This window comes from Centruroides vittatus, unplaced genomic scaffold, assembly GCF_030686945.1.
Source record: "Centruroides vittatus isolate TY-2023 unplaced genomic scaffold, ASM3068694v2 scaffold_861, whole genome shotgun sequence".
Lineage (NCBI taxonomy): Eukaryota > Metazoa > Arthropoda > Arachnida > Scorpiones > Buthidae > Centruroides > Centruroides vittatus.
Window position 1 is genome coordinate 1933235 of NW_027122718.1, and position 14133 is coordinate 1947367.

At 39.1% G+C, this 14133-nt stretch overlaps 1 protein-coding gene across 4 annotated transcripts in view; it reads right to left on the minus strand.

The window, feature by feature from the left end:
* The window catches only part of LOC136990204 (discoidin domain-containing receptor 2-like), a 126238-nt gene that overhangs the window by 24483 nt on the left and 87622 nt on the right, over window positions 1-14133 (minus strand). The gene's annotated exons all lie outside the window — the stretch shown is intronic.

A 14133-nucleotide genomic window follows, 5' to 3' on the forward strand; every position in this document is an offset into this window, starting at 1 on the left:
GCCGGCAAATGAAAGAAATAGGCCTCCGACGGAAAGAAGTGAGGTGGAACTGTGTTCATGCGATAGGAAAATTATGATTTGCCCAAGGTTATTCATCTGTGAGCTTGCAACCGATTGTATCGTTTGGCTGCCATCCCATCTCTCTTTTTTAAATAAATATCGTTTTGCCCGACTCGCCGTTGCGGCTGCATATTAATGAGCGAAAGCGATCTTTTAATTGAAACTTTCGAGTCGACGGTGGAAAACGTGCCATTCGGCAACTGTGCAACTGCGAAGCCACAGATCTAGATTAATCACTTTGCTGATCAGAAATGGAAGCCTTTCGTGTTTCATTTGCAAACACAGTCGTTTCGCTATATTCCAGAAGAAACCTTAAAATTCCTCTTCTCATTATTTGCTCGGGTCGATGCAAGCCGAGTGGCAAATGGAAGCGAAGAAATTTGTACCGATTTTTCGTTACGGAAATGATTCTGATTCGTCATATTCCTCTTTCTCCTGGAAAATCGAAGTTTTACATTACTTATGAGTCGATACCTGAACACCCGGCAGAATTCGTCAAAATTCCTGGCAAATTTTGCTTTTCCACACTATTTTGCTTTATTAATCATTAGCTAAGTCGATCGTAAATCGTAATTTCGAAACAACCAATTACAAGTTGCAGTCTGTGTGTTGACAGAGGTAGAACAAACAGAAAGACGATAACGCGCGTGGAGTAATAAAGTAACATCCAGAATGTCACGAGATAGAGAAATATGTTCAATAAAATAGGTAAGGTGGTCAAGGGACCTTTCCCTTCTACGTCGGAAGCATTGTGGCAGTGCCCCGTGCAAATAGGTGGTCGTAAGCAATCTAATACCAGAGATTTTATGACACCATTCTCGGTGACAAACGGTCAATTATCGTGAGAACGAATATGGCTATTAATGCCCGTGTAGGATAGTAGTAACTGTAGTTAGGTAGTGTGTATAACTAGCGAAGATTAAGTCTGATCTATGCCCGTATCCTAATGAAGACTTTAAGGCCTGGCTTGGCAAGCAGGCAAATACCGAGCTGTTAAAACTACTTTCGAAGATTTAAGCGCAGCTTGGCTTTCTTCCTGCAAAGGTTCGCATATTTTTCTGCCGTCCCGTCTTTTCGTTATCTGCAAGGGCGTGTTAAATCCTGGAAAATTTAATAGTCGACAGTTTTTTCTGCCGTCTAATAAATTCCTAAACAAATTTCAGCTTTCTGTTTAATTTTAAAATGTCTTATAATTGATCGTCGATCAAAATAAGGGCTGCGGTGTATTTTCCATGCCTCTTTCTGCTTGATTTGTAAAATTAGCGCTTGTTAATTTTACTTTTTCTAAGTTGCAATACGTAATTTCAAACGATTTACACGAGCCAGAGTCAACTTATATTCTTCTCGTACGTTGCCGATATCATTTCTAATCCAATTAAGTAACACATCAGACGTATTTTATACTTAATTCATTACGGCGTTTGCTTTGGATTTAACGTAATTTATTTCTTTGTACTTGTACCGTAGACAATGCGGGACGTAACGGAGGGAGCGACCAGGTGCTATGTAATTCTGCAGACACTGCCCAGGAATTCGTCTTAGTCTCCCACCTTCTTTGCCGGAGAAATAAATCAAACTGTCAAGAACAACGCGAACGAGCAATCGACGTGCTCCGAATAGCAACTTTGTCCAGTTCTAAGCAGGCAAAACGTAACAGGTAATGGCTCCCGTTTCGTTTTCAATTTATATGACAACACGCAGAAACTAAATTTTGATAACTGGATTTATGGATAAACCGCTGGAAATATCTTTCGGAATAAATTGCTTTTTCGTTTCTTAAATAATTATGCACTCCATTTTCAAACTGGCCATTGGCAAACTGCGATTCTCAACGAAAATAAAAGAAATTCCCCACAGCAAACTTGAATCTACGTGTCGATTGTTATCGTGTGCACCCATAGAGGGTTCGAGACTCGATACGACGATTCGGCAATGGCTACAAGTTTTTAGGAAATGGCATTTTACAGATTAAGTTGCAGAACGAAGAGGAGATTAAAGAAGAATAGCCGGAAGGGTTGAATAAAAGCGCCTGGAATAATCGATCAGGTAGAGTCCTTTGTGTCGGAGGCATGCTTCTAATTGATTCCGACATCCAACAAACTAACAGATGTCCCGACAAACTGAATAAGCTGTAGAACACCTGGGATTTAGAAGGCCTGATTATAACACAGTGCCGGGATAGGGTAAACACAGAGAGTAATCCATCACCGACCAGGTCTAACAGAAATGGCAATGGGGGTGCCAAAATTGGGGGCGACGTATGAATAATCCCGGTCTCCCTCGGGTGAATGCAACAGGACGGATGCCTGTGATTCATAGCCACGACGAAAACTGGGCTTTGAGAAGGACGATGAAGGAAAAAAATAAAATGTGAGTGTTGGGATTAAGTGGCCCGATACGAGACAGCACCCATGGGATCCTGCCTGTTAGCCCTGCTTTCCCCTAATGACTTATAATGAAGGCAGCGAAGAAGGAGGGAACGAACGAGGAGAAAAAAATGGAGGAAATTTATCAAAATTTAATTATTCCAGTCAAAGCTATCGATCTTCACCGTAGGGGTCTTAACCCTCACCTGGCCTTCCCCTTCGCCTCCCGGGGTGTCCGTTTAATAAACTTACCTTCCGCTTTCTTTTCTTTACCTATTTAACGGTTAATCGGCGCCTTGGATTACGTTGTAAGGCCGAATAACAAGAAAGGGGCCCTCGTTCACCTCGGGCTAATTGAAGTCGAGACACACTCATGCAACTTGACCCCGGGTTTACACTAAATTAGCCCGGTTTGCTTTCATGACGGACCGGGGCGCTGGGGGTTGTTGCAGCGCCCGAGGTGTAATATCCAAGTGGCAGTCGCTCTCTACAAAGAGCCAATTTGTGTTAGAACTAATATATATTCGCACCATTCCAATTTTGATTCGATGTCGCTCACAGCGGATTGTTTCTTTGGTTTTCAATCAAGTTTGCCAGCGTAACAAAGAAATATCGACTGCACATTTCAATAAACCCCGCTTTTGCTTCAAAAGAAATGTTTACGGGATAGTCCAACACAGCTTTTCCAGTTTTCTAAGATGAAGGTGGAAATTTCCCGAGCACGAGATTGGGCTTGTACACAAGGCTCCACCATCAATCAAATTCTATTGTTGTCACTATCACGTGACTGGAACTACAATACGTTTTTCGGAAAAAAGAAGTAAAATACGTCATCGACGGAAGAATTCTCGACACAAGTAATGATGACAAATGCGTGCGCAGGTATGACTCTGGAAATGATGGATAAGTAATTGGGTTATCACGTGGCATACGTAATGAAAACTCGGCCAATTTACCTTTAATATACATATGTCATTTCACACGTGAACATTTCCTATTTTCCACTGGCATTAAAAATTACAGCCATCGATTTGTTTGGCAAGCGAGTTAAATGAAAAACTGAGTCGTTATTGGGTTAAGAGCATCATTTCTGCACTCGGAGACTCGACGATAAGAAAGAAAATGCATGTTAACGAGTTAAAGAAACTGCTGCATCAGTGATCGAGTCTGTGCAAAAAGTAAAAAAAGCAACGCAGTGGTCTCTCTCCGACTGCAATAATCGTAGAAACAAAATGGCGTCGTCAGTCGTGAGAAGTACATTCCGTTCTATTTTTGGCAGACGTCTGAAATTGCAACGATGTTCGCTTTAGAGTGAAGTTTCTTTGAAGTTTGATATCGCTTATAGGTGAAGTTTGTGTCAAAAAAAGTACATTGGAAAAATAAGAAACAAGAAGTGGAACCTGTTATAATGATGGATACAAAAGAAAAGAAACTAAAAAAGAAAAGTAATATTGTGTGGATAACAAAAAAGAAGAAGAGAAAAAAAAAATATATATATATATATAAAGACGTTGACGGGAAATGAAACAGAAGCAGACAGACAGAAAATAGAAAGAAAGACAGACGATGGACCTTTCGTCTCCGAATGCATTTCCTTAATGAACTAGTGTCTGTCGCGGAAAATGCGGACAGCACAAGTCGTCACTCGGTATGACTGATCGCACATTCCTCGCACTTATCCCCAGATTGAGTGTTTACATCTCTCTATTGATTCCATCGTTTATCTGATTGCTGACTGCAACTGAATTATCAGAGACTGTACTCTATCGACCTCTGGCGCAAAGATGGCTCGTTATCTGTCACATTCCGCAACAGAATGAACTGTTCCGTCCCGTGTACAGTACTAGACATCTCGTTCTCTACCCTTCCATCGCCAATAAAGGGTTGATTGAACGCTTACAAGAGTTTTTCTTTAATCTTTTCTGCGAAATACTCTTCTCTCGTTTCATAAAAATTGCCTTAATCCCAATTAAGCATTTACGATTAAAGCCATAAACCTTTAAGAATGCAGGCCGATGGGGAAAGAAAAAAGGAAAAATTGGAAAAAACTCTTTTCATTTTTCCTCGGACGTTTCACTCGTATAAACTCATTAGCTCTATTTAGCCGGATAATTCGAATTACTTACTTGCCTTGATAGATTACTATTACCTTTAATTAAACTAGTGCCCGCATATTGATTACTCAATCCGGATTTTGTTCTGCTATCAAAATTCGATAAATTATTTACAGAGGACGAAAATTACAAATGGAATAATAAAACAAGACGAAATGAAAAGGAGAATGGAAATAAAAACCAGCAATAAGAGAGCGGGCAGCTGTTTCTTCTGTTTTTGGTCTTTGTATTTTTTATCGAGTTAGTGATCTGAAAAATAGAATTTTACACAGTTACGGTAAAATATTAACTGGTATTATAAAGATAAATGCTAATTACGTTACGATAACGCTACTTTTTAACACGCGTGAGTTGATGGCGCATAATAAATTGTAATTTAAGTAAGAAAGAAAGAATAAACGGAGCCGAATTAAAACACTGTAAAGTTTCGTGACAAATCAAATTATCAACCTTCAGTCCGGAGTTAACAGCGGCACAAACGAACGTAAATAGTTTAATAATGACCTGCTAGGTGTAATTTTAACACGCTAAGCCAGAACTCGAACACCGCATATGGATGTTTCAACATGATGCTGATAAACAAGTAATTTTGTCGTCAATCAATTAATTACGATGCTGCAATTATCCCGAAGCAGCAAAATAAATTTGATAGATGCCGGCGATTTTTCGCGAAAGATGTCGTGACGATAAGCATCCGTTTTCACTACTTTTATTTTTCTCTTCTCTACGTTCGTCATCACGCGTTATTAGAAAAACACATCGCCTCCGGTAATAACAATAAGTATAATTTTACAAATACTGTCTCGTGTTTACCTTGCACGCAAACTACTATTTACAGCCGGGACTAAAGTGGATTTGCTCGGAATTATCTCATTCACGAACACGCTAGCAATTCCGTAATGAATCTCATCAGAAAAAACCAAAAAATAAAAAACACCGTCTTAATGACGTTTTTGCCCCTCACGAACCTCTAGGTCTTTGACTGACACAGGTAAGCAATGCATTGTTACCTCCGAATTAATGTAAAAATAAGAAGGCTGGACGCATTTCCACCAAAAAGTATCACTATGACTCCATCATTAAATTCTTTCGGCATTGTCTGCTTATAGTTCGGCAGTTTGTCATTAGAGAATGGATCAATGAAGAACGCATTATGTACTGTACATATACAGAGATGGCATTGATCATTTGCTTCCTGGTCTTACAGGATATTCTCTGCGGAATGTGGCACGCCGAGCAGGAAAGCAATGGAAATAATATGAATTAGTATCCCAGCTTCTTTTCTTGGCGCAGATGAGCTTAATATAAATAATGGTTGACACCTCGCGGGTTGCAACCTTTCCTATATATCATTCCGCTGCTCAAACTAGATTTGACCCGCACTTATCTGATGGTCAGGACCACCGGCCGAGTGGAGTACGGTATCAGGTAAGGAAGGTACACGATGTATTTACCGACTTGCCAGTAGCGACGGACGGATGGTAAACGACTGCTCTTTAGAAGAATTGGTATAACTGTACGGGGATCAATGACAGTTTTATTCGCTTACTATAACAATAAATCGTATTTTTATCTGGGTGAGACGGAAGGAATGCGTTCAGTGACGTAATAATCGTGCCCATTGCGGAATTGCATGCGGACAATTTCGAATTTATCTTACGCACGTATGAAAATCAAGTAATTTTTACCTTAAAACAGCGCTAATGTGAGGTAGGATCGATCAAATTGCGTTTTATTTTTTAAAATTTGTTTTTGTTTTTCTGGCCGAGGGTGAAGCTAACTTCACCTATTCTAATAAATCAAAGTTAAAATCGGATTAAAGAAAAGCATTCAACGGTCAAAACGAATTTATTTAACTGGCCTGACGGGGAGGAAGAGAAAATAAAAAAATGCAGTTAAAACAAACGAGGCAAACTGTCGAAAATCACTCTTGTCGCGAGGATGCATCTCGCATCGAGAGCATCTTTTTTCTCTTTCTTATATTAGAAGTGACGGCGATGGAAAAGAAACCAGACTTGCGGCTGCTTCGTCGACTAATTCACTTAGCTTCGCTGTCGGACCTTGGCTAATCTTCCTTGATCAGAACAAACAAGATTGCCAACGGCATATCGACTTCTTGTTGCCATTAGGCCTGCAGCGGACTGGTCAAGGGCCTGTGCTACACGCCTTAACAAGTAGTACTTGCGGCTGAAGTGGTGGGTAAAGCTAAAGCTGGAAGACAGCCAAACCACCCAAAAGCAGAATCGATTGCCAGACAAAAGTTTAACAATCGAAAAGGTGAATAATTTATCCACTGAGTTGGGGCTTTTTATATAACGAAGTAAATCTAAATAAAGAATTATTGCTAACTAAATGTCAGGGAGTAGTTCATTTGGCCAGCTATTAGCCCGGTCGAAAGTGTTCATTGCATCCTTACCCTTAGCCAATTGTAGAGTAGAATCGCCGTCAGCCCGTTTTAAACACCCTACCGGCTTTATAGACATTATAAACACCGCATTAAAATGTTCTAGGGAGATTGGACGGAAATGTTTAAAAACTTGGGCGATACCGGAGAAGACATTCGACAGGTAATCACATCCCAGATGGTTTATGACCCAATAGGAAGCTCTGGTTGGCGTCATTTCTAATAAATCTGCACATCAAACACAGCTGCTGCCTGGCATAGCATCGGATATCGGGAATGCTGCACTCGAAAATTTCCCTTTCCTACTGTTACCCAAGTGTCGTATGGTTTTACTCTTCCATATATTTACTAGTCGGTGATTAAGCAGCCTGCTTCGAAACATTAATGAGAACCGGGCGAAACGATGATGTATGAATTTATATGGTTGGACAGCGAAAAATCGAGAAGGTGTAAAGTTGAACCGCTCCACTTAAAGTGCCAGGCACCACTCATACCCCACTACGTAAGCGGATTTGCGGTCTTCTAATCTTTTAATCTCTTTCCGAACTTATCTAATTATGATTATCTATCTTCTATAGACGTATGGCAAATTCTACGTTTACAGATTATAGAGTTGGCCTTTCGGTTCTTCCATTCTTGTTTTATTACAGGACGGAAGGAGTAAGAAGTGTAATCAGTCCCGAACGGAGCCGCCCTTCCATGTTTCTAATGCATAAGTTAATGAGTTCTAGAAAAGAGGACGATTTATTGTTGATTTATGCGAACTCGAGTATTAAAATGGGGGTAAACGTCGCCGGTGGTGACTTTTCTTTCGATTTAATCGGCATAAAAATGTATTAACACAACTTAATTTATGTTTTTCTCCCTTTTGTTTGGCGTGAAAGGTAAACCGCGGTGAAGTTTCAACAGTAAAGTATATTAAAATCAGAAAAGCCGAGGTGTAAAATAATTGGTTAAGTACAGAAGCTATACAATGATTAATTTTCTTTCTACCAGTGCAACATTGAATAATAACGTCAGGCTGCTTTGCTTATTCCCGATGAATGGAATAGTTAATCTTTCGGAGCCGCCGTCGAAAAAGAAAAAAACTGTAGAGGATGAATAGTTACCACTTTAATATCTCTTTTATCAAAAGCCATCTCTCTCACAAGACCCTCGGAGGACATAATAGAAACATTAAAGAGGCTCTCTATGTACATAGTAATTCCCTTAAGAAAGCTATAATAAAACTTCCGCACTTTTTCATCGCCCCGTATCTGTTTTCTCTCCGTGTGTCTGGTTGTCTCCTGTTTAAAATATGAACTTGATAAATTCTAATTTGAAGAATAGATTGAAATCGCTGCGGGTGAGATAAATGATGTAGAGAATAGATAAATGGTACGTGTCCTTGTAGCTGTATCAATCACTCGCATCTTAGCCCCTTAAGGATACCGACTTGTTTGTTTATGAAATTTTTCGCGGCACCTATTTATCATCGAACAATCAATCCAGGGGGGTTGGAATTAGCAGAAGAATCAAAAACATGCTTCCAGGTAGTCGAAGAAGAAAATGCATTCCTGCATTTCGTGCCTTCACTCCTTGCTTAAAATGAAATTTTCCTCTTTTGCGTGATCCGACGGTCACGAAAAACTTGCAAAATGCGATTTTTGCAGTTTTCATAAATATTTTTGCTTACCAAAACTGCAAAAAGGAAAGGAAAAAAATTAACCATTTCGACTATCCGGGTGCAGTTTTAATTAAATTTCCGAACATTTTCCAGCAATAATAACTTTATTTAATGGATTAAAACGTCACAAAACTTATATTACATCAACATTCTCTAACCTCGATGAGACGAAAGTAATGTACCAAAAAAATAAAAACAAATTTAATATTTCTACAGAATCCCGCATCGCCAGTTTAATATAAATCAACGGAAAGGCACAGGAAAAGAAGGGAAAAAAAAGATTTTTTAACAGTTAAAAAGAGTTTAAAAATTTTTAAACGATAAAAAAGTTGAAGTGTAGGAGTAAAGAGTAACAAACGAGAATAAAATTGATGCAGCCCATTTGCTACTTGAGTGTCAGCAATGCCGACAGTAGGTGCATTAATATTTGGTTGTGCTATTATACTAAACAATTTCCCAGCTGCACTTTATGCTATCGGGTCAACAGTTGCTCTTCTCTCTGTTATCTGGACAAGTTTCTCTCTCGGGATCAATAATTTCTCGTAACAATCGCTGGAGGTCTCTAGAAACCTGGAGTCGAGGTAGTAAGGAACTCGTGTTACATCCTCGTACTAAAGGAATTTGTTTGGTGTATAATACAGTGAGCCATACAGCACATTTGTCGATTTATGAGGCTTATTTTCGAATTTTCTAAAAGTCGCTTCTCCATAGGAAAAGGAAAAAAAAAAGATGGCTAACGTTCCGGATCAGGTTTATAAAAGAGTCTTTTGAGACCGAACAATTTTATCTTTATTGCTAGGGTAGAATTCGACTTTTGAATAGATAAAAGGTGAATGAATGGTTCACCTGATCCCGGTAATGATTTGTGAGATAGTTTTTAATTCAGCACGTCAGAAAAACATTAAGAGGTAATCTGAGGCCGAGGTAAATGTACTCCGACGATAAATATTTTCACTAGAAATGACCGGAGCAGAGTTTTGACAGATGGAAAGAGTTGAAAAATTTCGAAAAAAAACGTAGAAAATAGCAAAGTATACTTCGCATAAGCCAAGAAATTCCATTAAGTGTAGCTACGAACAAAAATAATCTGTGGTTACTTTAAAAGAAGAAAAAAAAAGAGTAGAAAGCGATGCAAACAGAAACCTTTTCCAATATTAAGAAAACACTTACTACGCAATCACCCTGGTCTAAATCTGTAAATGGCTTGTTCGAGCAGAAAATATTCACGTACCCGTTTCTAAATTACTCGGCCAGAACTAGATTTAATCGCGAAATTGTTAGCGTATACATAAAAGTGCGAGTTTCCCTGGTTAGGATCTCATCGACAATTTTGATTTAATGAAACGAGATCAGCGAGATGAAGAATCGCTCTGTCTTATCTTTCCTTACCAGAGAAAAGCCAGTTAAATGAATATATAAAAAGAGAATCAGAGGCAGAAATGAAAACATGAGATGAAATAGTAAATCAGAAAGAGAGAGAGAGAGAGAGAGGACGAATTTTACAAGTGAAGATAAATCAGAGAAACGAGACGAGCCGAAACTTGAAAAACATCTGCAGGAGGAACAGAGCGATCGATGATGGAGAGAAACTTATTCAACCGCAGTTGTCACGTGCCATTTTTCATTTTTACAACGAAGTTATTGGTTTTACAATTGCCATTCTGGCTATTTCAATGTTGCTCGGTTTGCGGTGATTGGGCAGACAGGTATGGCTTCGCGACTGATGACAACAGAGCCAAACATATGTATAGGTACACCCCCGTTCGTATTCAACGGAGTGCGAAGAACTAAAAAAAAGAATTAAAAATTGAGCATTTATTGGCCAACAAGTCGAATCTGTTGAAGCAGAATGGGTGTCGTTGTGGTCCGACGAGGTCGTAACACCTAATGTATACATACTTACCTGGAGACACGCAAAGATAATATCGACCGACCATCCATCCTTTCTTAAAAGAAGCATGCGCCCCGAGCATGTGCATTGGAAAATTCTGAAGCTCTGCATTTCTCTACAATAAGAGAAGCGAAGAAGATAACGAGAAAGATTGAATAGATGTACCAAAAAGAGGAGGGAATTTTGATGTGAGCGGTTCTTTAGATCTTTAGAAATTCGGATCAAATAGATGAATCTCATATGTTCGAATGAGAAAGGCTTACATACTTTATCATTATTAAAAGTTTTCGATTGAAAGCCGCCGTTTTAATACCTTATTATTTAATGCACCAAATATAAGAATGATTTAAGCCTCCATTTTTACGAATCCTCCGTAATAAAAGGAGTGGAAAAAATAAAATAAAATAAAATACCGCCTACGATTATAATTTAAATTTTCAATAGAAAAGACTATATTTGTCTTCTCTCTCCGCTCCTTAAATGTTCGGAATAATATTTAAATTGGAGGAGCGGACTTAAATAGAAGAAACATTAAATAATGTTTCTTCTATTTAAGTCTCTCCTCCACGAATAATAAAAAAATCGAACTGGTTAAACAGTCCTATTTTTTATTATACTATTTTTTATATAACCATTTACATATTTATCTGACAAAAACAAGTACAAATCGATTATTTAATGTCTCGGCCACCGATTTTCGTCCATTTTTGGAGCTCTGGGCACTTCCGGGGAATGATAAACGACGACAGACGCTACGAAACTTAACAAGGGAGACTCCTCGGACGGAAATATTTCAATCTGTATCAAAATGTGCTTAGATCTATTCAATTCTCATCGGAACCAAATTATCCGTGTTGTCATTCCTGTCGCGTGACCACGGTTTCTCCGCCATCATTCTTTAAATATTTTATTTTTACCGACGACATTTTTCTTCTCTGGCCTCTTAAACCCTACTATTTAAATAAGGACGTTTATTATTTCCGCCTAGAAAACTGCCCGCATCGAATAACACACATCGGATAGGCCGTATGCACCCAAACAGGCTGTACACATGTAAATAATACACACGAAAATGCGACAAATCAGTTAAGAATCAATGCGTCATTCCCTATCCGATCCTGGAAGAGTTAAGCCTTTTCCGCCACCTCCTCATAGATCAGAGAGCGGGATTAGAAGCAGGGGGACATTTGACATGAATAACTAGCGACTTGTGAGCCTTTCGACATCCTGGATAGACAAGATGTTCTGTGTTATTCGTCTCTACACGTGCACTTTATTTGATCTCCTATCGGTGTAATTCTATTTGAAAGTAGTGCTGCCCGAAAGCCAGAACAAATTTAAACGAAAATTTAAAAATCGATACCTTTCAAATGTGCAAAAAAAGAAAGGAAAAAGATTTCGGCAGAATAGATAAAGAGGATAGTTGATGCGGAGGAGCCAATTGAGATAACGAATATTTTGCTAACTTTTATAGAATTTTTAAATCTTGTTATCCGGTCGGGGATTTAAAGAAAGAGCAAACAGACAGTGAAACTGTGTTTAGTCCACGCTTCGGAAAAGAGGGATGCTCTGTGCATCGTCTTCTATCTGCATTATCTGCAATCCTTCTCGCTTTGATTCATTAATCATGACTACACGATAAAGAAATGGAGACATATTCCTTTAATTGATATCTATATATATAAGAGAAAATGTCTGTTTAAATATTTATCTGCTACTCCTTGGTTGGAAGATGGCAGAAAGCTCTCAAGTATTAATGCAAAAGTTAGACCCCGAAGACTCGTAAATGAAATTTTTCCTCAATGCGTGTCAGAGAAGACGTTGTAATATTTTTTAAGGTTCTCGGGATAGAAATAAACTGTAATTCTTTTTGCCTGAATATTTTCGGATAAACGTTTCCTTTCTAGACAAGGGCATTTACGTCATAGCCCCTCAAAGTGTTAAAAGATATTCTTAACAAATCCGGGACGTTTTGGGAGCCACTAACAAATCGCATATGGTGATTTTATCCGTGTTTGACTCACAGTATCAACAGACAGACGTAATAAATCCGCAACTGTTTATAACAGTGTAATTTGTCACCTATCCGTAGGATCCGGTGGAAGGAGAATCCAAAACGACATTTACAATACTTTATGATCTTAACCCCCCGACAGCTAATTGTGGGGCTATGGCAACTGTTGCCAACTATACATCACCGACTGCCAGGAAACATTAACCAGAACAGGAAGTGACGTCATTGTTATAACACGCTTCCATAAGCACGTGACTGACCTAATAGAAATTTATCAGTTAAACGGATCCCGCGGCGGAGAATCCCATTGTGATAAAGTCCATCTAAAGATTGGGAATATTAGAAAAATATTTATAGCGCCAGCGAAGTAGACAGGATATAACCATTGAGTAAGTGAAACAAGAATGTCTGAAACTTCAGGACCAAGCTGTGTCTCTAATTACCTTCAATGAGTAGAGGGGATTTTTCCCAGCGCTTATAAGAAGGGATAGGATGAACAGTGGGTCTGTCTATACAGGATCGGTATGTACAACGGCACGGGAGGGCCACATGTCCCGACAGCGAACGGCCCAATTCTAGTATCTTCTTTCTGTCTCACTCGGTTGCAATAACGCAAAATATTCCAACACTTAACTTTAGCCAGTGACCGGTTGCACATCAAAAGAACCGTTTGGGGATAATGGGCCGGAATAGGAAGGATGTGCATACATATATACGGATCTGCAGCGTAAAACGACACTCGGTTCGTTTTCTAACAACCTCGAGTCTTTCTCGGATTTCCCACATTCGTCTTTGTTATAGGGGCTGTCAACTTAAATTTATTGCCAAGCTTTAACTAGCCAGTAGAGAGGTTAAGTCTGAATGCGCTTTTTAAGGACAGAAATCTAATTTTTAAACTACAAAAATTGCAACGATTTCACCCAAGGGGCGAGGAAGAAGGCAAAAACAGGAATAACAGTATAACCTTGATTTGCAAATCATCTATCGATATTAGTCTATTATAACCAGATCTGCACGAAAGTTTTCATTTATAACTTTCGAATGTAATAAAAATTGGAGTGAGGAAGGGGAGGAAAAAAAATAAGAGGAGAAAATAATAAATTGGCGAAGGAGTTTCAAACAAATCCATTAGTTTCGGCATCTATCCTGTTATCTTGTCTGTCTTGGAAGGGTGGTGTTTGCCAGTGTCAAGGATCGCCAATTTCTCGCTAAATGAAGTGCTGCCTCACTTATTCAATGCTTCAAATTGAATCGCGTCTCTCTCTTTCGTTTATCTGCAGTCAGTTTAACGCCGCTTGCACTTTTACTGCAATTTTATACGTACTAAAACTGTCGGGTGTCTCGCGCGTAATGAACGGAGGCCTGTTGACGAGATTAACTTCTCATCTTCGCTGGACAAGATGAACTTGCCAGCCCTCAGGAGCAACGTCTAGCATCAGCCAATTACTCTCGACTCGGACACCGATCTTGTGGACGGCATTTATTTACTGAGCAGAAAAACGGTGGCGCTGGAGTGGCGGAAAAACATGCTTTTTCCGCTTACCCTTAAGAATTTTGCCAAAATATTCACCGCCATATAATATTTTACACTCAAGAAAACAAACGGGCAAGGGGTGGG